The 23,717-nt window shown below is 55.2% G+C and overlaps 1 protein-coding gene and 1 long non-coding RNA gene across 2 annotated transcripts in view; both read left to right on the top strand.

Annotated features, from left to right (window-relative positions):
- The window catches only part of Agap1 (ArfGAP with GTPase domain, ankyrin repeat and PH domain 1), a 411,357-nt gene that overhangs the window by 90,590 nt on the left and 297,050 nt on the right, over window positions 1–23,717 (top strand).
- On the top strand, window positions 5,627–15,114 carry LOC125350163. Its single transcript, XR_007210684.1, has 3 exons — window positions 5,627–6,798; window positions 11,006–11,008; window positions 15,104–15,114. It is a non-coding gene; the product is annotated as an uncharacterized LOC125350163 (long non-coding RNA).

Raw genomic sequence — 23,717 nt, 5'->3', positions numbered from 1 at the left:
CACACATTGCAAAAGTACTGCCGTCTGAATCAGATACGAACAGCTACATCGCTGTGTGTGAAGTATCTCATTGCATTTAATTTTCCCGACGGGGTGATACTGACATGAATGTGAAGCTGCAACACAGAGGTCCGTGGGAAGGTTTTTGTGCTAAATAAAAAACACATTGAAAGAAAAGTTAGTTTCTGGAAACTCAAGGGCTTGGCACCCACACCATTGTTGTTATGTTGGTTGAATTCCTCCTGACGTTTTTCTGCGTATTAGTTTGGAAGATGTTTGCGATAGGTTTTGTAGCTTCGTGGCACAAGCCTTTCCCCACGCCCTGTTACCTGTAAACTGCATTTGGTGAGGAGTTAGGGGACCCGGGGGCGGGGGGAGGTGTGGGCTGTGCCTGTGCTCGCTGCCGTGACCTCTGTGCCTCCCCTGAGTGCTTTGCAGGGGGCGGGCGGGGGGGGGGGCGTAGTACGGTGGACCTTCCTGGAATGTGACCCCCCCCCCCCCCCGCATGCCGCCACGGCCACGCGGAGCCTCCCGCCACCTCCCGATGACGTCAGTGACGTGAGCGAGGTCTGTGTGCTGGCCCCCGCCCGTGCCAGCCTGTACAACGGATGCACGCGGAGTGACAGCCAGCCCCAGCCCCACCGACACAAAGAGCCAAAGAGCCGCCTCTGCGAGGTGGGCAGATTGCGGAAACAGATTGTGAACGCGTCCTCCAGTAACTGTGAGCCGCGTCGTGAAACGCGCCTTTAGCCTGTCAGAAAATATTGTGACAGGTCCACGGCGCCGCTCTTTCATATGCAAATGTGCCAGCAATGCCCCCGGGCAGCCTGCGCACGGAAATCTCCAGGCCCCCCCACCCCCCACCAGTGTTATCAGGGTTCATTGCTCCTGCAAATAAACACGTTGACACTGCTTCGCGTTCCCCTCCCAGTGTGTAAATACATGGCACATTTGATGATGGCAGTGCTTCTGGGTCTCTGGGCGGTTCAGGGGGTGCCCTGGGGACTGGGGAGGGGGGCTGTTTCAGGAGACTCACACAGATCCATGCTTCAGTCTTGGCGGAGAAAGAACCACGTTATCCAGCCTCGCTGGCCCGACTGTGCAAAGTGAGAGGGAGCGACCGGGCGGAGGGGCTGGCCGGCCACTGCTGGTGGAGAGGGGGTGCTGTCCAGTGGCTCGCCGGCCCCTCCTCGTCCGCGGTCCCCGCCTTGGGAGCTCCTCCCCCGCGGGCCTCCCTCACCCTGGCCTTCCTCAAGTTGGCTTCCTCTCAGGAGAGCCAGCAGCCTCTGGATTCAGTGTCCCCGGGCTTCACTTCTGTGTGGTCCTGGGCAGGTTGCTTCACTTCTCTGTACTCGATGTCCTGGGCTGGAAGGGGGGTTTCACACGGAAGAGCCCCTAGACGTACCTGCGGCCAGTGAGCAGTTCAGGTTGCCACTGCAGTCCCCAGCTGGCTTGCCCGCAGCTCTCTTGCTGGCAGCTCTGCTCCCCCCCCCCCCCCCACGCCATGGAGTGTTTTCTGGCAGCCTGTGGACAGGAGTGTGGGCCCTTCACACCTCCTCCCTGCTCCCTGCTCTTTGTGCACCCGTGGAATGGCCGGGATGGCCCCTCCATCGTGGACCAGGCAAGGGGGGTGGGTTACGGCAGCCGCCACCTCCTGGGGAGCCGACTCCCAGCTTTCATTAAGCATACCCTGAGGAGCAATCCCTCTGACTTGTATGAGCTTTTATTACCTGGGTTAGGGACATGTGTGTCCCCATGATCCTAACTAACGCACAAGGTGAAAATGAGGTGTGTTACCTGCACGTGGTCCCTGTTCACTGTGCGGGGGAATTATAAAAGACTGGCTTTGTGACTGGTCCAGCCCTGAGCACCTTAGCAGTGTCCTTAGTGAAGTGCTCAGCCAGTGCATGTCACACACACACACACACACACACACACACACACACAAACAACACCTTCCCAGGGTCAGTCTAAGTCTCAAGGGCCCTAGCCATTTTCTGAGGGTATGGAGTGTCCTAGGAAGAGCCCTTGAGAGAGACCGCCCCTCCACCCCCAACTTCCATTCTGTCTGTGTTCTTCCTCTGTGGAGCCCCTTTTTAGCCATCTTGATGACACACGCAGAGGTCCACTTTGCACACAGGCACTGCGGGCTGGGCTGGGCTGCCAAGTCTGAGCGACACCCAGTGTCCTCTAGTGAGACCATCTGCTGTGGCCATGTCCGTAGCGTGTCTCCTGAGCTGGGATCGTGGAGGGCCGTGCAGGCCCGGGGCTGCGGCGGAGCTCTTCAGTGCTCCGCTTCCTGGGGAGCCAGCGCTGTTGAGGCCGTGTGTTTCTCATGTCAAGTTGTGCTTGCTGATTTAACCCAGAGACACGCTAGCTGATCTTGCACGTTCTTCCTGGTTTCCCTTTGGTGGCTCAGCGGCCTGATGGTATGTGGTTTGTAAAAACCTGCATTGCCACTTGGGTTTCCCTGTTTGCAATCTTGTTTTCTAGGAATGTGCAGCAGCTCACTTCCTGCTTGGGGAGGGCGGGGGGTGGGGGCGTGGGGGGAAGCTGTGTGGAAGGGCAGGTCAGCCTCGCACACACGAAGCCCTGGGTTCGATTCCCCAGCACCACATACACAGAAAGGCCAGAAGTGGCACTGTGGCTCAAGTTGGCAGAGTGCTAGCCTTGAGCAAAAATAAGCCAGGGACAGTGCCCAGGCCCTGAGCTCAAGCCCCAGCACTGCCCCCCCCCCACCCCATAAGCCATTACAATCTGAGGACACTTCCTATTCGCCTCTCTTGCCAGCACCAGGTGAGCTTCGTTGGATCCCTGCATTTCACGAGAAGCATCCGTTCTCCACTGCTGTCCGGCTCCAGCTACTTGTTGGAGACCCAGCCCCTGGCAGAGCCCCTTTCTTGTCAGCGGCAGCTCTTCTTTAATTTGCTATCATTGGATTCACTGTCAGATAAAGCTTTTCTTTTTCTACCATCCTTAACTTGACTAGCTTTTTGCCAATTAAGAAATGCTCCAGTTCTGGATGCTCTCACATTTCCTCAGGTTCCCAAGCATTACCAGCATCTGCAAATCCCTTCCACTTCAGGAAATACTTTAGCTTCCTACTGACTACACGTCAGTCTGGTGCTTTTTCCGCAACAGATTCTTCAGGCTCTGCTTCCTCAGTGGTTTTACTTTTTTCGTTCTGTTTCCTTCCCGCCTTCTGCAGCGTGGTTTTGTTAGGGGCCGTTTTTAATTGTAGGTGGCGCTCTGTTACCCAGCACCTCGGGTACGGGGTGGGTGTCGACCCTGCGGCGGCCTCTCTGTCCTGGGCCTTCCCGCTCCCGTCCGAGCCAGGCCGTTTTAAGCCATCGGCTTTGCTTTCCAGAATTGAAGAATCCATGGCGCTTGGGAGTGAAGTGACTGGGGGAGTGAAGCGATGGGCGCTCTTCCTGGTGGGCCGCGGGCAGAGGGTGCCCCCCAGGAGCGGGGGAAGCAGGTGGAGAAGCTGACAGAAGTCCGGGAGAACGGTGGCATTTTCAGCTTCGGCACCGTGAACGTGTCGGTTGCTGAACCGTCTGTCCCGTGCACTGAAGGACGTCCAGCGGTGTCTCTGGCCTCCACCCGACGCTGCCTGGTGGCGGTGCTGCGGGTGCACGGCCCTGTTGTAGCGGGGCTGAGCTGAGCTGCCGTCCACCCGGAAGGTGCGGCAGGTTGGGAAGCCGCGGTAGGGTGGGTGACCTCATCCGGCCTCGCCGTGTGGCCAGCACTGCTGACCGGCGGGTGCATGCGGCCCGGGAACCCCCGCCGCCCAGGGTGGACGGGGGGAAGAGGCTCGCTACGGGGAGTTTGTTTCTCTGGTCAGCGTTGCTCAGCGACTGCAGGCCAGGGAGGCGGAGGGGGTGGGGCCGGGGCCTAGGAACAGATGTGGAAAAGTGTCGGGGTGACCTCATGTTGGGTGGGGTTTTTTTCCCCTTCCAGTCTTTGTTGGCCAGGATGTTTGCTGTATTTCTGGGGTCCCAGAGGTGTGTCTTGCCTGTTGAGAAGCACGGGGACCGTTTCTGTTCTAGGAAGTGGCGGCTCTTGGCGGGCTGCATTTCATCCTGCCGCTGGCCCGTGGAGCCTTCTAGCTGAGATGTTGGGGAACGTATCAGGTGCAGGACCTCTTTTAGGGGTGACCTGTCTGCTGGGGGTTCAGGGACCCACAGAAACAGCCCTACTCCTGGCCAGGAACAGCAGCCCTCCCCCCCCCCCCCTTCAGGTGTTGTCAGCCTCCAGGGCAATTTAATTAGGTTTCTTCCTGTACAGGCACTTAACCTTTTCCTCTCCGGTGCACCCTCCATCTCTGGGAGGTGGCAGGAATGCCTGAGTTGCCTGGAGCCATCCTTTGGTGTGGGGCTGCACTGCTGTGGTTTACTGCTCCTTTCCCTGGGGCCACTCCTCCCCTGCTTCTGACGGGCCCCGCCCCCCAGGCCTTAGCAGCCCAACTGGGCAGTTAGCAAAGAAAACCCGTGGCTAGGGGTCATGGCGGCCTCAGCCCTCCCCGCCAAGTGCAAGCCTGCGAGAGCCTGGCCCAAGGCAGGGCAGAGGGTTGCGTTCCAGAAAAAGAAGGAATTGCGCATTACCTCCCAAATTGAGAGTCCCCTCCGAACTCAGGAACCAGGAAATCCTGAAACCCCAAAGTAGCATTTTCCCCACCAACAGTGGGTGTAATTAGAGAGTAGGATGCAGCGGCACTTCCTGGTTGTTTACTGGCTGCTGTGTTCATAAACAGCCGAAGTCTGTCATTAAGCCGTTTTAATTGGGAATGGCTACAGCAGAGACCGCGGGGTGGGCAGGCGGGGCCTGTTCTCCGCAGCCCAGTTGTCTGCTCGGGGCTACCTTCTGTCATCTCTTCAGAGGGGGCGCGCTCTAAAAGAAGCATGGGAGACCTGGCCGGTCAAGAGTGCGTCTGGAAGATCTTTGTCTTTCTACTTGGAATAATTGGAGCGAGAAGTCCAGTGGGCCTGATGTGTGTGTGTGTGTGTGTGTAGCTCGGTTGAAGTGGGCAACCTGGCCATTCTGTTGGCCTCCACCAATCCCCGCCCCCCCCCCCCCCCCCCCCGTCCCCCCCAGCCTTTGTCTCTGGAAGGCAGTTTACAGTTGAGGAGTCTTTTGCATAAGCCACCTAGAGCACCTGCCCTGCCCACCATTCAGTCACAGAAATGCAGTTGCATCTATTATCTGAAAGGATGTACAAGTGGCATTTGGAATTATTTAAATAAAGGAACAAAACAACAAAAACTTGTGGCTTATGCATTCTTGCTAATGGAAAGCATGCATAGGTCCTGAATATTTGGGTTCTTCTTTTTTCTTCCTTTGTTGTGGCTGTGTTTTAGGGCAACTTGGGGTTAGAAATGTCTCCACACACCCCTCTCCTTTTTTGGTCGCATGCCTTCCTTGCATTCCAGGACATAACTGAAGCAGCACTTTGGTAAATGTCAAAAAGTTGGAGGTGCAGGGCTGTTTGTGTCCTGCCTGCCTGTGCCTGTCAGGCCTTTTCTCTGCCCACTTGGCTATTCAGAAACCTATTTCTCCTGTCTTTGTTGAAACACGTTGTTTCCTGAGTACTTTAAGTGACGATGTCTCTCTAAGCTAAACATATATATATATTTTTTAAAGCGCTATTCCATATGTTACTGTATTATAGGAAATAATTATTTTGAAATGATTTTTTCCTAATCTACTTGGACCAACACAACACGTTTCCTGTATTTATTATTGCATAACTGACCTTAATCCAGTGCTTCTTAGAGATTACTGTTTCCTTCCTTCTGCCTTACCTCTGCAGGGTTATTTGAATGGCCGTTCGAGGCTCCCTTGGACTGTTGGCTTGTTTGTCTTTTGTGCTCTTTCAGGGAGCACCCAGGTTGTTTACTGTTGACTATTTCTTCTGGAGTCTTCTTACCTTCTGCTTGCCCAAGGCCTCTTTCTGTGTTTTTACATTACTTCCCAGGGCCTTGTTTACCCTGTACACAGCCTGCTGGCAACAGGCATTCCTCGGTGAGTCCCGCCAGCTTACCTGAGCAAGGCGACCCCTGAGGCCCTGCCTGTGCACCTGCCCACTTGAGTCTTTGCTTGGTCACCGCTGCTGTACACGGAGGTCTTAGACCATTGCTTTCTGCAGAAGCAGGCATTTGCACAAGGATCTCGCCTCTTGGTACTGCTAAGTCTCTCTGGAACGGTAGCTTCTGAGCCAGTCCTTCCACCTCAGTTTGCCCTGACAGCTGTTGACAGCCATCCACAGCGGCCAGCTGTTCTTGGCGGACCCTGGAAGGTAGCTGGCCTTGGGCCTCTCTGCCAGACTGGGTGAAACCAGCAGGTGCTCTGGCTGCTGCCTTCTCCAGGCTTTCCTTCCAATAGTTACAAGAACAGCAGAAGGTTGTGTCCTGTCCCTGGCTTTCAGGATGGGAGAAGCCCAGCATGCACTTGAGAGGTTGACCTTGCTGTCTGGGAATAAGACCATCTCACTTCCTAAGCACTGTGCAAAACCTCACGTCCCCACCACATTTAGTTGTTTGGTGCTGAGGGTTGAACTCAGGGTCTCACGTATGCTAAGCAAGGCTCTCCCACTGACTGCACCCTTAGTTCATAGTTTACGATGTGCTTATCAGGGAGCAGTTGGGGTTCCCGAAGTAGCTTTGGGGGAGATGATGAAATTGGAAAAACTCTCTTGATGTGACATAAAAGAATAGATCTGATGTTCACTGTTGAAAAGTAACACTCAAAACATCTCCCTTGAGAAAGTCATTTGGAATTTACCATGTCTGGCTGCGGTCCGTGCCCACTGGTGTGGTGTTGTACAGCCCATGTCCCAGGTCCCTTCTCAGGGGCGCCTGAGGTAGGGTCATTGTATATAGATCCATCTGGATGCAACTCTGTTCCCTTTGCTTTGAATGTGAACCAGGAAACTAAGCAACACACTGTTGGAACATAGCTTAGAGTTAGTTACACTGTAAAGACAACAAGGATGACAACAAAACTAAGTCTTTCACATTATGCTATCTCTTAGTAGGGTCTCTGGTATCTGAGCTTGCACACACAATTGGCTCTTCTTTGCCTTCTGATCTTCCTCAGAGAAAACTGATTATCTAATCAAAGGAAGCAGATGACAGTCCACAGTTGGCACTGCCTTTTTCAGGCCTCTGGAGTGAACAGAAAGCAGCCTCCACACTCTGCAAATAGGGACCTTGCTGAGCCAGGCAGGGTCAATGCTTTGGGCTTGCACGTGTCACAGGATGATTTGAGCTTCCACTGCAGGTGGCTGGAAAAAACTCAGTGCTGTCCTTGGAGGCGAGAGAGGAGAGAATCTGGAAGAACAGTTAGATGTCTTCCTGATTAGATAATACTGGAGAGAGTGGGAAGAAAAGGGAACACGTTGCCAAAACAATCTCCTCTCCATTTCCTCCTCATCCTGGGGAGGGTGTCTGCGGAGACTGCCTCTCGCAGTCAGTTCCTGGTTGATGTGTATCTCTTGGATGTAGTAGTGCTTACAGGAGCCTTTCTAGGGAGTCTACACAAAGGAGCTCCCAAGAGTAGCTCCTCAACACTCTCCGCTCTGGAGTGAGCCATCTCACAATCTTAGTGTCCCACGTGGTAGCTCACCTACCTAGCAATTAGGAGGCCCTGAGTTCAAGCCCCAGTACTGCCAAAACATAGATGCATGCATGCACACAGACACATGTACCTGCCTAGCAACCTGGGGCTCTGGCTTGAAGCCCAGCAGTGTCAACACACATACATATACTTGTGAACACGCATACACACGTGTACACACATTCACACATGCGCATGCACATGGACACACATGCACGCATACGTGCCTGTGTAGAGCAAGCATAAGTGTGAGGGGCTGAGAGCATCAAGATGGAAGACGTCAAACTTAGCCCTGCCGTGAAACAGAGTCCAGTTAAACTTGAGGAAGAAGCCAGCAGTGTGAAGGAGGTTTGATGACAGGATTCAGGAGAAGCGAATTCTCTGCCGTGGTTGTCAGGTAGTAACAGTTGTGCCCCCAGACCCTCGTGGCTGAATGAAGCAGTGGTTTATTGTTCCCTCCCTTGGAGTTCACCGGAGCCACCTTGCGCAGTAGTAGGGAGTCTTCTGAGTTGGGTCTCGGCCGTCTAAGGTAGGGGTGGATGGAGAGAGAGGGAGTGCTTTACACTGGAAGGTTTGTGAGCTAGGTCTAGACTCGTGCGCGCCACGTCTGCCCGATTCCACCGGTTAGGGCTCCTCCGGTCAAGGGACCTTGTCCTCAGAGCAGGCAGGCGGCAGTGCACACGAGGGGCCGGGGGTCGAGGCAGCTGGTGCCCTGGCAGCTCACCTGTCTGCTCTGCTCCCGTCATGGCGGGTGTTTGAGGAAGATGACTCTACCTCCCCTCTTCCATTGCTTGGCCTTTTATATGCGAGGCAGATGTTCTGCCCTGAACCTACCTCCCGTCTGAAGGTGACATTTCCCAGGTTTTGAAAGCTTTTATTGTTAGAGTGAAGTTCTCACCTGAAAATTAGCTCATCGTCTTACACTTGAGTGCATCCATGCTGAAGTTTCTCCAGGGGCTGAGAGCTGCTCCCCTTTGGACAGACCCCATGACAGGTGCTCTGTTGAATAAGCAGAAAAAGACCATCATAAGATAATGGGGGGGGGCGCGGCTGGGAAGGTGGCCTAGTGGTAGAGTGCTTGCCCAGCATGCATGAAGCCCTGGGTTTGATTCCTCAGCACCACACATATAGAAAAAACCTGAAGTGGCGCTGTGGCTGAAGTGGTCGAGCAATAGCCTTGAGCAAAGAAGCCAGGGACAGTGCTCAGACCCTGAGTTCAAGCCCCAGGACTGGCAAAAAAAAAAAAAAAGATAATGAAGGGTCTGGGAATGTGGCTCAGTAGTAGAGTGCTTGCCTAGCACGTATAAAGCCTCTGTTTTGATTCCTCAGTACCACATAAACAGAAAAAGCTGGAGGTGGTGTTGTGACTCAAGCGGTAGAATGCTAACCTTGAGCAAAAAAAGCTCAGGGACAGTGCCCAGGCTATGAGTTCAAGTCCCATGACTGGCAAAAGAAAAAAGATGATGAACTTTTACTTCACAATGGCCAATGACAGCTCTCAGGACAGAGACTCGTCTAGGTAGTGGCCTTCTTAGCAGACCTGGAAATGCAGGGGGTTGAAATGTGCCTTGGGAATGGTTTGTCTACAGCTCTCTCGTTAGCTGGGTTCGCCTAGCTGAGTTTCATGTGGAAAACTCCACACCTTCCTGTCCCAGGGAATTAATTGCTTCCCACCACACCCCTGAACTTTCCCACTCACCTCTGAGCAAGGGTGAGAAAGAAGATCCGTGTTCCAGGGTCAGTACTGGAACTGTGGGTGGATAGCCCACTCAGGACATCCTTAGGCCTCAGTTAGTTCAGATTGAGGCCTTCCACACCATCTGTGGCAGGCCCAGACGTCCAGGCTCCAAGATGGCCACGGAAGCCCATGGAAGCCCGTGGAAAACCAGGCGTCTTCGGGATGAGCTTTCCCAGCCGCACTAAGGGTCCCAGTGACCTGGCTGGTCCCAGCTGCATGGTACGTGAGTTTTGTAATTATCATTTGAGTATTATCATTTGAGTAATTGGACACCTTCTGCCCTGCCATTAAGGTCTTTAAATCTTCGGCTGAGCCATTTACCTGAGTGCCTCTGAACGATGTGTCTTGTATTTGTCAGAGACCTTTGAACTTACTTGATGCAGCAGCCATGTTTGAGTGGCCTAATCATCAAGAGGGCCCTGTGTTCAAAGTGTAGACTGTCAGGTCTCCTTTGAACTTCCATGCTGTCACGACGTGACTTATTACCAGTTCTGTTGACTTTCGTAGTTCTGGGACGGGAACCGAGGGCCTTCAGGACGTTCCGCAGGCGCTCTAACCCCGAGCTGCGGTCCTCGGCCTGGTCTCAGCCTTGTTTTCCCAGGCTGGCTCATCGTGGCTGGCTCATCGTGGCTGGTGTGCGCCCATCTCTTCCTGCAGCCCTCCCTCCGCGTGGCCCCTCGCCTCCCTGCAGTCGGGAGGAGAGCACACGGATGCCACCAGGGGAAAGTTAGTCATCCCGCTGCCGTCCGCATTTGAAGAAGGCGGGCAGGAGAGCTGGGCTGACTTCTTGGGGACTCCCCTCCCCCCCATTGTTCTGAGGAAGCCACACGCAAGCCAGGCGGCTGCCAGCTGGCGTTGCCAAGCTTTTGACTTCAAATCACCCTACTGGGGGAGAGATGGCAGGCGCGAGCGTCTGTTTGTGCGCCATGTTCATCTCTTTTTCTCTATCCCGCGCCGTCCTCTGGGCCTCCGTGGGCACCTTGGGGTGTCTCTTTGTCCTCTGGTTGATCGGGGTGTTGGAATGGGGACGGTGCACCCTGTCTGTGCATCATCGGGCTCCAGGAGGTGCCAGATGCCGTCTCCTCCCTTCCCTGTCAGCAGAGCAGTCCCGGTACCGACCCCGGAGAACCTGCAGGCGGCACGTTCTTGCCAGGAGTCAGATGCCCCGGGGAGAAGCGAGAGCGCAGAGGGAAGGGCCCTGCTCCCCGTCCACGCCGCACGAGATGGCTCGGGCTTGTCTGGAGGAGGAACGCAGCGGTGATGGTGGTCTCCATTCCCTCCCTGCCCTCTGTGCTGAGGGGCGGTGAAGGCCCGGGCCACTGGCCCAGCGGGTCTTGGGGTGCATGATGAATGCAAAGCCAGTTAGAAGCATTGCCTCTTCAGTTTGACTGCAGCCTGCCTTCATATCAGAGTAGTGTCTCCTTAGTGCCCAGCCTGGGTTAATTCATGGGATTTGCTAGGCAGTGGAAGTCACTAAATCAAATGGATGACCACCTCATACAATCAGAAAAAAATTTTTTTTTTGGCGAGGGTGCGATGGGGTTGAACTTGGGGTTCGCACTTGCTAGGTAGGTGCTCCACGACTGAGCTATGCCTGCTGCCGTTTTACTTTGTGCTGCTTACTTCTGAGTTAGGGCCTCACTTCCTGTCCAGACAGTGCAGGGACGAGCCTGGACCACGACCTGCCTGTCTCAGGCTTCTCATTGTTGCTGGGATGACGGGTGCGCCACCACACCCGGCTTCGGTGTCTGAAGATGGATCTCTGTACTTTGCTGTGTGGGCTGGCTTGGAACTGTGTCCTCCCAGTCAGCTACCCAATTATCTAGGATTATAGGTGCACACACCACCGCGTCCAGCTATTGGCTGAGAAGGGTATCTTGTGGCCTTTCTTTCTGGGCGGGCCTTGAACTACAGTCTATGTATTTTGGATTATAGGCATGAGCTATTTGCACCTGGCTTAGAAAAATACTTTTGATTGGAGGGTGCCTTTGGGTGGAAAGCATTAAGAATTGATTAGACCGAGGGAAAATGAAGGGGAGTTGTGAGGTAGCCCCTTGCTGCCCTTGGAGCTGAGTTTTGTTCCTTTGCTCACCCGTCCCTCCTTCCTCCCACTTTCTATCAATGCATCCCATGTTGCTAGAACAATTCTCCCTTAACTTTTAGCACTGGGGACCCGGCAGAGAAGAAAGCACCTGAACCTCTCATCCTTATGCTGGGGTAGGAGCGGGCAGCCAGGGTGCGGGAGTCTTCAAGCGTGTTCTCTACCCCACTTGGATGACCCTTTACGACAGACCACTGAAACTCAACATGAGAAGAAAGGACCCGTTGTCAGAGTAAGAAAAAGTGTAGTTTTCTAGATGACAAGTCTGTGAGCTTAGCTTCAACTAAGTGAAATGTTTAGAAAGATGTATTGTGGAAAGTACTAGAATGTGCCCAGAAGATATGGGCAGGACACACCAGCCTCTTGGTGTGCCAACACTTTTAAGAGATAGCAAAGACCCAGGAGCCCATGGACCCATGGAAAATCAGAAGGAATCAAACAGAAGGAAATCGGGAACCGTTAAGAAAACGGCCCTTGACGTTATTCTACATCAGCAATAATCATAAGATGTTCTGTGTCTAGTGAATCCGGAACTTTGTTCTGATCAGTTTCAGGGTAAAGTATTTGCAGTGAACGTGGCAGCCAGATGGCTATTCCTTTTTTTTTTTTTTTTTGCCAGTCCTGGGGCGTGGACTCAGGGCCTGAGCACTGTCCCTGGCTTCTTTTTGCTCAAGGCTAGCACCCTGCCACTTGAGCCACAGCACCACTTCTGGCCATTTTCTGTATATGTGGTGCTGGGGAATCGAACCCAGGGCCTCATGTATATGAGGCAAGCACTCTTGCCACTAGGCCATATCCCCAGCCCCCAGATGGCTATTCCTGAATCCTGGAAAGCTCATTCAAATAAATTCAAAAGCAAAAGCAAAAAAACCACAAAGATTCCCACAGAAAATGGACAAAACCTGGCTAATCTTAGATGCTGACACAGAACAAAAAGCAAGGATTCAAAATGGTGACATAGAAGTGCCAGGCAGTGCCCTGGCCCATAGGGACTGTTACCAGAAGATGCCCAAATGGTGGGCATGCCCCTGCATGCTGGTGGGTGGGAATATCAACTTGAACTCAGGGCCTGGGTGCTGTCCCTGATCTTCTATTGCTCCAGGTTAGCACTCTACCACTTTGAGCCACGGTGGCACTTCGGTTTCTCTGGTGGTTAATTGGAGATGAGAGTCTCGCAGATTTTCCTGGCTAGGCTGGCTTTGAACAGAGATCCTCAGATCTCAGCCTCCTGCGTAGCTAGGATGACAGGTGTGCGCCACCAGCGCCCAGCTTGTTAGCCCTTTCAAAAAGTAAGATTGAGCCCGCAATCTGGTGGCTCACGCCTGTCATCCTAGCTGCTCTGTAGGCTGAGATCTGAGGATTGTGGTTCAAAGCCAACCCAGGCAAGAAAGTCCATGAGACACTCTATCTCCAACTAAACACTAAAAAGCTCCAAGTGGAGCTTTGGCTCAAGTGAAAGAGTGCTGGCCTTGACCACAAAAGCGCAGGGACGGCATCTGGGCCTTGAGTTCAAGCGCCAGGACTGGACACATACAAAACGTAAGATGGACTTGAGGGTGTGGATGGGGGAGATGAAGAAGGAAGGGGCGACATTGACCAGGAAGCAGTGTGCTCTTAACCTGACTTACAGAAGTATAAAACCCTCAGTACAATTAAGTCGTCGTCATCACCATCATGGAATTATAACCCCTTTGTACAACGACTTAATAATAAAAGAGAAAAATAAGCTTAGAGGTATGATTAGAAAACGTTCACAAGCTTTAACCCCAAGAGTTGTGACTCTTAGGATATTTTAAAAACATCTGGTGAGATTTCTTAGATTTTCACAGTGACTGGTGGCCTGACTCCTGTCTGTTCGTGCTCTTGTTCCCAAAGTGACCCCGGCCTCCCTCCGTGGGTGGGCAGGTGTGTCCAGGCACGTGAGAGCCATAGGAATGTCTCAGGAAGTGCCCCCTAGGTTGTATCCAGGGGCGTTCAGGGGTAACCTTAGGAGTCCTGGCAGCTGTTTCTTAAAGCTGTTTTGTTGTTGTTGTTGGTGGTGTTTAATTGGGAGGGAATCACAGAGGTTGAGAGCTGTGGACTATAGTGAAGGGGGTGGGCTTCCTGTCACATTAGGGATACCTGGACAGGCACGTGACCAGTGAGCTAGCTTCCCAGCTGGTGAGGGAATCCTCGGGAGTGCGTTCTTGATTGGCAGGTGCTAAGCTTCATCCGAAGCACGGTGTTTCTTTGGGAGGAGCCCATATGGTACCACTGTGGCCTGGGGCTTGCCCTGGCTTCCATGTTCCTCACGAGACCTCACCCTGGCCATCTGGCAAGGGCTTACCCAGTCCCCAGGTCTTCCTCTGTCCCCCGCACGATTCCCTTTGTCCCCGATTAGCTTACCCGCCTCCAGGAGTAGGTTGCATGCCCGTGGGGACAGCGCTGCTGTTGGGGAGCAGTGCTTTTCTGGTGTCGATGTGCCGGGGGACGCAGGACACCATCTCCCAGGCCGCCCGGGAGCTCTGGGCAGAGAGCTGCGGCTAGGGGTGGACGAAAGCACGGGCAAGGCACTGGCCTTTCCTTGATCCAGGGCAGCGGGGCTGGTGGGAGGACTCCCTCCCCGGTCCTGACTCAGCCCCTGGCTGCGGGCACTCCTCCCCTCTCCACGTCTGTCCCCTCTGCGGGGTCGCGTAGCCCTTCCCTCTTACGAAAGGTGGCTGTCACCCCCCTGCCACCTGTTTTGCATGGGCTAAGTCGTAGAGGGGAACTGGGCAAGAGGCACTTAAAAAATGGTTGGTTGGCGCAAACCACAGAACGAGATGTCAAGATAGGTCTGCAGAGTCATTTGTGTTTTCCTCACAGCATAAACTAAATGGTTGAAAAGCTAGTCTACTTCCAAGTTTAAAAAATTAAAAATACTCTTTTTTTTAGTCAAAGCTGTACGTGTTTATTTTAGGAAATAAGGTGAAGAACTGAAAGGGAACAGATGCAGCCTGGCAAAACATGAGTGTGACTGCACTTCAATCAATAAGCTGGGCGCATAGTCGTGCGCGTGCGTGCGTGCGTGTGAAATCCCATCTATGAGGGAGGCCCTAGCTAGGAGGCTCTTCGCCTGAGGCTAATCTGGGCAAAAATTGGGGACCCTACCTAAAAAACAACTAGAACAAAAAAGGGCTGGAAGTGCGGCTCCAGTGTCCGAGATCCTCCCTGGCCAGCACGGTGCTCCACCGTTCTCCAAGGCTCAGTGACACACACACACACGCACACGCACACGCACGCCACTGATGGAATGGGGAGAAGGAAAACTGGAGGTGGGTAGGTACGCTGCTGTCCCACAATGGAGGCCTGAAGGCCGCCAGCCGCCCGGGTTGAAGGTCATCCCCCCTGTCCTGTGGGCTCACTGTGGATGGGGCGATCTCTGTCCTGAGGGAGACACATCTAAAGTGACGCGGAGCGGATCTGGTAGTTGTTAGTGCTCCGAGTCCCGCGGCCACTCCTGGGGTTGACAGGCTTCCAATCCCTGCCCGCGGCCTCGTGAGGACTCCCTCCCTCCCACCCAGCAGTGCTTGATTGTAATTGCATCTGAGGGCCTTCCATCTTGGGTCTTGGCTTTATTTTCATGTACACAAATAGTCTCAAAGCTAAAAGAGTTCAGAGATCCCAAACAGTCTGCTCGCATCTGAATTGTTCCTCGCTGCTATGGCTGGGCCAAAATGAGACGGCGACAGAGGACCGAGGAGTCGTTTTCCGACAGAAAATGACTTTTGATTGAACCATACCATTTCCTACGAAGCCTTTTCACGAATCAAGAATATTAATTACTGCATCCGGAGCGGTCCTCCTTCCTTTTTTTTTTGAGTTGTGTGTAACAGACACATTTGTGCGTTGGCTCAGAGATCAGCATAGATTTAAGAGCAGACGTGGGCTTTGAGAACTCACAAGTGCTGGGGTCGGGAGCGTGGCGTTACCAAGTGCGTGACACCGGGAGGGAGGGGCGCTTGCCACGCCCTTGTCCTCTCAAGCTCTCCGTCCTCCGAGAGCGGGCCTGGTGACCTTGCTGGCGCACACTCCCCACGCAGTGGGCCCACACGGTGAACAGGTAAACACGACTGGGGGTGCAGAGCCAGGAGGCAGTCAAGTCCAGAGATCTCTTCCGGAGTCACAGAATCTCACGTGAACACGTCACCGGCTCCTCGTCTCCCTCCTCTTCCCGTCGGACCCTTGTCCCTGTGTGGCACCCACATCACCCTTCCCGTCTCCATTTCCCAACGTGATCAGGCCGCTGGCGCTGAGTGCTTTCATCTCAACCACTAGGGGCAATTAGCGTCCCTTTCCGGCAAGGCCACCCTGTGAGTCGGGCAGAGATGGGGCTCTGGGTGTCTCGGAGCTGGTGTCTTGTAGTGCCAGACCTGCGCTTCCAACACCCTGCGCAAAGTGTGATTTATTGGTGCATGGGTTTGCCGAGTGCAGATGCGTGCTTGCCCACCATGCTTGGCGGGTTAGGTGTTGGAGGAAGAGCCGGCTTTTTGCTTTAGGGATTTGGAGGAAAGGGAGGGGCAGGCAGGACTCTGCAGGGAGATGGCCGGCGTGTTGTTGCTTCTGCGGAAGTAACTAGAAGGCTGGGTCTCTGCCAGGAAAGCCAAGAAAACGTCCAGCGCAGGGCAGTCAGGTCATTGTACTTCTCTTCCGTCCTGCAAGGGCGCAGATGATGCTTCCCACGGACTGCCCCCCCCCCCCCATCCCCTCATCCCGATGGCCTCAGGACGGTGCTGCTGCGAGTGCTAGCGAGGCCAGGCTCAGGGAGAGGATATTGCGTTTGTCTGTCTTGGTGCCCAGCACCCCCCGCCCTCCCCCTCCCCTCCGCTGGAGGCAGACGCTAGGTTTGAGAATGATGCAGGTCCTGTGTAGGTCGGGCCTCCACTGGGAGCCATGGCTCCAGCTAGAGACGGGAGGGACTTCCCTACTCACTACCGGTAAGATGAGTCCTCCGGGCACCGCAGGGAACCCACAGGGGGGGCCTGGCCTTCGGCATCGCCAGCACCTGCCGCGAGTACCCAGGTTGTGGTTTAATATATGAGCAAGCCACACCTGGCTTTAAAGGAACCCAGCACCGTTTCTGTGGACCACTAAGCTGGCTGGCCACAGGGGCGCCATTCACCTCTGTGCTTCCCAGAGGACAGGACACGACAGGGGCGGGGGGGGGGGGTGTCGGCGCTCACAGCTGGAGAAGCTGGGCTTCTTCCTCAGAGTTGGGAAGTCTGCCCTCTGTCCTGGTGGTGGTGATGGTGGTAACTCTGGGTTTGGGGGTGTGGAGTGCTGGGGAGCCCTACACACTGCTGTAAAGAAAAAAAAAAAAGAGGGACTTTTGTGAATCAAAATATAGCCGTGACTGAGTACACCTTGAAGCAAACCTGTTGTGTTTTCTGTTAGTGACCACCTGGGGCTACCCCATGTCTCCCCAAACCTCATACTGCCTGCGTTCTAACCCCCAGCTCCCCAGAATGCGACTGTGATTCCTGGGAAGTCTTTAGAGAGGTGACTTTCGTTTACATGTGGGTGGGTGGTCCTTGTTCAGAAAGACCATTGGCCTTATAAGGAAGAGATCAGGCACACACAGAGACTAGACGTGAGACCCAGGCAGGAGATGTGTCTCCAAGCCAAGGACGGCGGCCTCCGAAGAAGCCCCTTGGCCTTGGCCTTGTGGCCGCGGAACTGTGAGAACATTAGGTTCTGTCCCGAAGCCCCAGCCCGTGGAATTCACTGTGGCAGCACTGGGTGGTTCACAAATATTACCACAAACTTAAAAGCATTAAAATAGTTCTCTTGATAGGGTGATCAAAGTCTTGGGGGCTAGGTGAGTGTTTATAAAAACTCGTCCTTTCCCCTGGAAAGAGTTATTTTTGCACACCTTTCTCTATTTGCTTTGGGATACTTTCCTTTGTCTTCTGAAGAGGGTTCCAGGCCACAGGCCTGCAAAAGTCTGGCTGTCTTCTGATGCCCAGGCCTTTGTAGGGATCTAATTATATCCGGAATGCCTCTGATGGTAAGAATTTATGGCTTTATAAGTGAGTGTTTCCGCATTAAGGACGGGAAGTCTCCAATTGAAGGACCTTTCTGCTGCCTTCTAGGGTGGAGGCCAGACCTGGAGGAGGTGTGTGTGTGTGTGTGTGTGTGTGTGTGTGTGTGTGTGTGTGCGCGCACATGCATGCAGTGGGGCCTAGGAAGGGTAGGTGCTGGGGCCCAAACTGTCCAGGGGTAGGGTGGATGGGCCAGCAGGTGGATAGACTGGCTGTGGGCCTGGGGGTTTGGGCCACCATGGGACTGTCTTGGAGTCCCGATGGAGTCAGAAGCCCCCTTAAAGCCCTGAGTCAGGGGAGCCCAGGATTTCGGGGCCTGTCCTCAGCTCAGGACTGGGCCCTTGTTCTTTGAGATCTGGCTGGAATGGGGACCCTGTTTACCGTCAGCCCCAGACTCTAGCACCTGGCCTCCCTCCAGAACTCTGCTTGAGGGGCCTTGTGTCTTTTGGTGTTTCTCTTTGTGATCACAGTTTCTGCTTCTTGCTCTCAAGCTCTTTCCTGACATTGCTTTTCCCCTGCCTTTCCTCCCCCACCTTTTCCTTTTTTACCCTCTGTCTCCTTCCTCATGCTTGAGCTTGGAGAAGCCTGGCCTAGTGAATACAGCTCCTCTGTATCGATCTGCAGGTTCTACCTTTGAGAATTCACCTGACCAAAGATCACAAAAAACGTTGGGGGAAACCACTGTAGCATTCTCAATCCTACAGACTCCCAACCAACGAACAGCCCCTTGACATCTGTTCACATAGCATCTTTATTGTGCTGGGTGTCCTTGCTGCTTTAGGGATGAGTTATTTGCAAAGAACACCATATAAGTTTAGCCACTGGGACATCTTTGGCTCCGGGCCTGGGGGCGGGGCAGCCCTGCAGCCAATGAAAGGCTTTCCCTGTGGCCTCTTTACCAAGCCCCTCCATTATTTCCCGACAGACTTCCACTCCTGCAGCCCCCACCCCCCCTTAGTTATAGACCCACTGTCGGGGGCTGGGAGTATGGCCTAGTGGCAAGAGTGCTTGCCTCGTATATATGAAGCCCTGGGTTTGATTCCCCAGCACCACATATATAGAAAATGGCCAGAGGTGGTGCTGTGGCTCAAGTGGCAGAGTGCTAGCCTTGAGCAAAAAGAAGCCAGGGACAGTGCTCAGGCCCCGAGTTCAAGGCCCAGGACTGGCAAAAAAAAAAAAAAAAGAGGAGAGAAACTCAAGCCCAGACCAGATAACATGTGGACTAGACCCACTGTCATGGTGGGGGGGGGAAGCTAGGGGGCCACTCCCTCCCTTCAGGTGGAAGAGATGGGGTGGTGGAGGTTGGAGCCCTTGGGAGCGGATGTGGAGAGAAGGCCCAGAATGGAGACTTAGCTTCCTATTTGTCAGCCACGGGTAAGCGTAGAGCCAGCCTCCCGGGTGTGCTAGGATTCTCACAAACTCTCCAAACATCTGGAGGGTGAGTGCTGCACCCTCTGGGGTTTGCCCTCCGTGTGGATGGTCACCTAGGAAGGACCGCTGAGCCCCAAGGCCGGCCGGCTGGGGCCTGGAGGGGCGGTGATGGGGGGGGCGGCTGGCCGCGTGCTCTCTCTTCTCCTGGCACCTCTGGCCTGGCTGGCCTGTCTGTGGGTTGTGGGCTGGTCAGGATAACGTCTTGGATGACAGCCCTGGGAATAGCCCCAGGGAGAGGGCCGCCCTCGCTGTTGCGGAGTGTCCCAGACGCTGGATTTCCTGGTTCCCCGGAGCGGTCCTCCGGAGGCGAAGCCCCGCGGGGACACCTCCTTAGCTGCTGTTACCCTTCTCAGGCCCCGATGTTTCCCAGGACAGTGGCAGCTGTGGCTTCTCTGGAGCAGGGGTGTGACCTGCTCTCCTCAGCCTTGCCGGCCCCCTGGGAGGCAGCCACGGGGATGAGAGGAAAGGCTGAGCTGCTTTATGCTGAGGACGGTATTTTGGGGCGAGGGGGTAGCGCTGGGAATTGGAGCGCCGGGCCTTGCGCCTGTTAGGCCGCCGCTCCGTTAGATGAGCTACGTCCCCGGCCCTTTCGTCTTTGAATCTTGCGGCTTTCTTTGCCTGGTCTGGCCTCAAACTTGTGATCCTCCTGCCCTCCCGAGGTGCTGGGGTCCTGAACTATTCCACACACTGCCGTTTCTTAGTGGATCCCGAGCCCCTGGGTCAGGGGTTCAGAGCCGGTGGCTGTTCATTCCTCAGCCACACACGGCCCTGCGGGCCGGGCTTGAACATCCAGTCTCGGTGGACCATCCGGCCCCCTCCGCTCCCAGGGAAGCCAGGGGCTCCTGGCTGAGCCAGGACCCGTCCCCTCTGCACAGCGGGTTGACTCCTGCCGGCCCCCATGGTGGGGCCCGGAGGGTCTCGGGTAGCGGGGGGACTGTGTTCTATCAGGGACTTTGCGGGGGCCCTGGACCTCTGTCCTTGTCTCAGCCCCATGCCGCCATGCTTTGGAAAGCCCCCTCCCTGCAGTGCGGAGCTGTCTTCATGTTTTCCACCGTGGGGAGGGGAGGGACGGGCGTCCTCAGAGGGCGGCCACCCAAGATCAGCTGCAGCTGAGGATTCTTGTGGTTGGGAAGGGGTGACTCACTCGCTTCCCGGTGTCTCTCCCTAACCAACCACTGGAGACTTCATGGGTAAACTTGTGGGAGCGGGGTGGGGGGGGCACTGTGGCGGAGGCGTCTGTAAACACGGGTGTTGTGGGGATGTGGTGCACGTCAGCTGATGTGACGGAGGCAGGGCCGCTACCTTCCAGAAGCGGTCGGTCTCGTGTCAGTTTTGTGTTGGTGCCTGATCTCAGGGCCTGGGTGCTGTTCCTTTGCCTTTTTCCTCAAGGAGGTGCTCGGCTGCTTGAGCCACAGCTCAGCTTGTACCTTTTTGCCTGGTGCTTGGAGATGAGAGTCTCCTAGGCTGACCCTCTCGTCTGGCCTGGCTTCCTTCCTGAAAGATTCTGGAGGTGCTGGCTTTGGAAGGAGGGGGGGCGGGGCGGCACATGGTGCCCTGGTAACCGAGCAGGGCAGCTGCACCCGGGGCTTCCAGCCCGGCCCTGTGTCTTCCCCACACCTGCCGCCGGCCCTCAGCCCTGGGCACAGCTGCTGGAAGCCAGTGGATGGGGGACACACAGATGTCTTCCTCCTCTGCGGGTGTCACCCAGGCTCCTGGGATCTGCTCTGGGCCTCAGGAGCTCTCCTCCAGACCGCAGCCCCCGAGGGAGGCGCTGTTGTGGTTGTTTATCCCTCTGAGTGGGGAGCACACGGAGCTGTGACCCACTAGCTCATGGGGGCAGAGCAGTGACCACGTCTCTCTCTCCTGAGTGACAGGTCGTGTGGTGTGGTGCAGGGCTGAGCATAGTATCTGAAATAAGACCGTGTTTCACCTTCAAGGTCCCTGGGCACAGACAAAAGATTTTCAGATAACCCTGGATGGAACCTCACCTATTTTATACAGAGGTAATCGTAACCGCGTGTGCTTTGTCGCGGACGCACCCAGATGCCAGGACATTATATGTGATCTTGGATTTTTTTTCTTTCTTTCTTGTCTGTGCCAGTACTGGGACTTGAGCTCAGAACTCAGCTCACAGCTGGTATTCTACTGCTTGAGCCAGATCTCCAGGTCTGGCTTTTTATCGGCTATTATAATTGCCCAAGAGTCTTGAACGTTTAGGTTGGATTCAATCCATGATCCGCCAGTCTCAGCCTCCTAACTGGTTTGGATTACAGGCATGAGCCCCCAGGTGCCAGGTAGTGGCTGGCCTTTGCTTTTCCTGGATTCCCTAAACCCGAGAGGCGAGACGCGCTCAAGGAGAGCTCGGACATAGTGGGGCCCTCGTTCTCACGCGGCTCTTGGTGTTTGCTTCTCCTCCCAGATGGGCAGGAGATTCTGAGCCTGACCGGCCGGCTTCCACAACATTCTTGGGAGGCCAGGTGTGGGGGGTGCTGCACCAGAAGCGCGCGTGGTAGGCCTTGAAGAGGACACGTGTCAGTGGGTTGGTCCCCTGCGCTCTAGGCCATCCGTGGGGGTCCCTGGTGGCCCACACGTTCCAGGACTACCACCTAAGGGGCCGGCGAGCAGCCCTGCACCCCTCAGTGGAATCCCCCCCGTTCCTGGGTGACGGGGGAGGGGGGAGAGGGGGCTGGAGGGAGGGATTACTCTGTGGCCCCGCCCTGCTCCTGGGAAGTCCCTCAAGTGGGAGAGCCCCACCGTGTGAGCGCATGAAGCGGTGTCGGTGTTCATTTTCATAGAGTGATGCTTCCTAGAGCTGCCTTTTCTCCTCAGCCCTCTCTGCTCGCCACTTGGCAAGAAAAACCCTGGAGTTGTCCTGCATTTGGCAGGTGGACACGACGCACCGTGCCCGTGCTCCCTGGCCCACGTGGGTGGGTGGGTGCGAGGCTTCTGCTTAGGGCTGGAGGCTGCCTTTGGGCTCCCTGTCCCTGGCGGTGTGGGAGAACAGAGACAGGACACACGCGGACTGTGGCTCCCTCCTGCTTCTCACGCAGACGAGCTGGGGGTCTCTGCCTGCCCCCTGGCAGCTCCCAGTCCCAGAGGCCACAGTGAAGTGAAGCAGCGTGCTCTCCTACAGTGCACAGGACAGGATGGCCCCACAGCAGAGACTGGCCGGCCCAGTGTCAGGGGGCCTGGACCAAGGCCACAGACCACCTTCCTCTAGAAGCCCCCTGTCCATTGTTTCAGCCTTAGAGGATCGTTGGTGTTGGTTACTTGTGGTGCTACTACCCTCTCGGCCTCAGCGCCCTCCTCCGGGCCTCTGCACCGAGCTCTGGGCACCTGACTCCCACCTATGTTTGCAGCGGAAGGGGAATGCAGGTGGGCCTCTTACCTCTCACCAGCCTTGGCTGATGAGTCTCCTGCAGACAGAGGGCAGGTGTGTTTGCCTGTTGTCAACACTCTCTCATGTTTACTTGCCATCCAGGAATCTGGGAAAGGCTGCTCCAAGGAGGAGCTCTTGATGGTCCAGTACTGAGCTTTGATAGCCCTGGACAAGCTGGAGGCGGAAGAGGACCCTCCTCCCCTCCCTCCTCCCCCCTGGGGCATCCAGCTAGCCGCCCGCCCTAGATCTACAGCTGCCTCTGACTGGAGGTATAGACAGACAAAAATCTCGTCTCCCAAGGTCAAGCTAAATTCAGTTTTAATAAGCAGCCCCTGGCCTCTTCTCCCTTGTTAATATCTAATATGGGGTGGTGATGTCATTGAGGTGACATTGGGGAGCCTCCAGTTACAGTGGGAGCGAGTGAGCACGGTGCCGCCCATTGGCAGGGGTTTATCTTGCACTTGGTCCTTGAGGCGCCACCGTGTAGGCGGGGCACAGGTGCTTGGGTTCCTCCTAGCATCTTTCTTCCCTGCTAGTTCAAAAGGCCTTCGTCCCTAGGGCGGAGCATGCTCCTTCCTGCTCGGGGGGCCGCAGTCTGGGATCAAGACCTCATATCCCCGCCCCCTGGATTTCATGTTTTAGCCTTCAGCTTCTAAAATGGGGAAATCGGAGTCCCCGAGGAGGAGTTCCACCTCGGGACTGTGCACAGCGCTGCCCGTCTGTAGCAGAGCATCATGATAAACTTGAGATCGGAAGCCCTCAAACCTTAACGACCTCATTAGAGCCTCCTGAAAGGCTGAACGCGAGCGAGATGTGCTAGTCAGAGGCTACTGTTATCTTTTCCCTTCTCTGTACGCCAGTCAACTGGCGGCCAGAAAATAACCTCTGAAGGATCCAAGGAGGAGCTCTTCGAGGCCCTGGGTGGGCGTGCCACGGCCGGAGCGCGGCCTGTGGTTGGCCCACGTCTGTTGCCAGCAGCCCTGGCTCTGCTAAGCAACTGCGAACGTGATTACTAGCTGTCAAGTTGTGTTATTTGGAAAGTCAGCTTGCAAAGCAGATGGCTCTGCCGCTGACTACCTGAGGTTCCTTTAAACAGGGCGTATCAGCGCTCCTCACTAATGCTTGCAACACGATATTCTCTTGGAGGAGGTTTCATTGGTAGGCAGCTAGAAATGGCCCGGGAGACAAATCAGGGAGGGTGGCCCAAAGGTTCTAGGCTCGGGGCTGGGGTTCCGTGCCCAGGGATCCTAGGGGCAGCCCTTCCCTTCGGGGGGTGCAGCACGCAGAAGCACTGCCCGGCTGCTGCGTGCTGCAGTGTGGACTCCCCACCCCGCTCTTTAAAATAAAAGCCAAAATGGTGATCTGCCGCAAGGCACGGAGACACTGAAGAGAAGC

This window comes from Perognathus longimembris, chromosome 4 (genome assembly GCF_023159225.1).
Source record: "Perognathus longimembris pacificus isolate PPM17 chromosome 4, ASM2315922v1, whole genome shotgun sequence".
In the NCBI taxonomy this organism is placed as follows: Eukaryota; Metazoa; Chordata; class Mammalia; order Rodentia; family Heteromyidae; genus Perognathus; species Perognathus longimembris.
Note: the sequence above shows the minus strand (reverse complement) of the source record. Positions and strands in the feature narration are given on the sequence as shown.